Source organism: Lolium rigidum, chromosome 1 (genome assembly GCF_022539505.1).
Source record: "Lolium rigidum isolate FL_2022 chromosome 1, APGP_CSIRO_Lrig_0.1, whole genome shotgun sequence".
NCBI classification, from domain to species: Eukaryota; Viridiplantae; Streptophyta; class Magnoliopsida; order Poales; family Poaceae; genus Lolium; species Lolium rigidum.
In genome coordinates, this window is record NC_061508.1 from 91516074 (window position 1) to 91517894 (window position 1821).

Consider the following 1821-nt stretch of genomic DNA (forward strand, 5'->3'; position numbering starts at 1 on the left):
TATCCAGCATGCATCTATGCCTAAAAAGTCCACCTTCGGGTTAGCATCCGCACCCCTTCTAGTATTAAGTTGCAAACAACAGACAATTGCATTAAGTACTGTGCGTAATGTAAACAATACATATATCCTTAGACAAAGCATTGATGTTTTATCCATAGTGGCAACAGCACATCCACAACATTAGGACTTTCTGTCACTATCCCAGATTCAATGGAGGCATGAACCCACTATCGAGCATAAATACTCCCTCTTGGAGTCACAAGTATCAACTTGGCCAGAGCCTCTACTAGCAACGGAGAGCATGCAAGATCATAAACAACACATATATGATAGATCAATTAATCAACTTGACATAGTATTCCATATTCATCGGATCCCAACAAACACAACATGTAGCATTACAAATAGATGATCTTGATCATGATAGGCAGCTCACAAGATCTAAACATGATAGCACAAGAGGAGAAGACAACCATCTAGCTACTGCTATGGACCCATAGTCCAAGGATGAACTACTCACGCATCAGTCCGGAGGCGGACATGGTGATGTAGAGCCCTCCGGTGATGATTCCCCTCTCCGGCAGGGTGCCGGAGGCGATCTCCAGAATCCCCCGAGATGGGATTGGCGGCGGCGGCGTCTCAGTAACTTTTCTCGTATCGTGGCTCCCGGTACTAGGGTTTTCGCGACGGAGAGATTAAATAGGCGAAGGGGCAGAGTCGGGGGATGCTCGAGGGGCCCACCCCATAGGGCGGAGCGGCCAGGGGTGGGGCCGCGCCCCCCTGTGGTGTGGTCGCCTCATCGCCCCTCTTCGTCTCCTCTTCGGACTTCTGGAAGGCTCCGTGGAAAATAAGACCATGGGCTTTTGTTTCGTCCAATTCCGAGAATATTTCCTGTGTAGGATTTCTGAAACCAAAAACAGCAGAAAACAGGAACTGGCGCTTCGGCATCTTGTTAATAGGTTAGTGCCGGAAAATGCATTAAAATGATATTTTACGTACACTTTATATCATTTTGATGTATTTTCCGGTACTAACCTATTAACAAGATGCCGAAGCGTTAGTTCCTGTTTTCTGCTGTTTTTGGTTTCAGAAATCCTACACAGGAAATATTCTCGGAATTGGACGAAACAAAAGCCCACGGTCTTATTTTCCATGGAGCCTTCCAGAAGTCCGAAGAGGAGACGAAGAGGGGCCACGAGGCAGCCACACCATAGGGGGGCGTGATACGTTTTATGCACACTTTATGTTCCATGCCACATTATTGATGTTATCTACATGTTTTATGCACACTTTATGTCATATTCGTGCATTTTCTGGAACTAACCTATTAACAAGATGCCGAAGTGCTAGTTCCTGTTTTCTCGCTGTTTTTGGTTTCAGAAATCCTAGTAACGAAATATTCTCGGAATCGGACGAAATCAACGCCCGGGTTCCTATTTTTCCCGGAACCATCCGGAACACCGAGAGCTGCCGGAGGGAAGCCCCGGGGGCCCCACACCACACCCGGCGCGGCCGGAGGGGGCGCGCCGCCTTATGGTGTGGTGGCCCCGAGGCCCCCTCCGAGGCTGCCCTTCCGCCTATTTAAAGCCTCCGTCGCGAAAACCCTATTACGAAGGACGAAACCCACGGAAACCTTCCGAGCCGCCGCCATCGCGAAGCCAAGATCCGGGGGACAGGAGTCTCTGTTCCGGCACCCTGCCGGAGCGGGGAAGTGCCCCGGAAGGCTTCTCCATCGACACCGCTGCCATCTCCATCGCCATCTTCATCACCGCTGCTGCTCCCATGAGGAGGGAGTAGTTCTCCATCGAGGCTCGGGGCTGT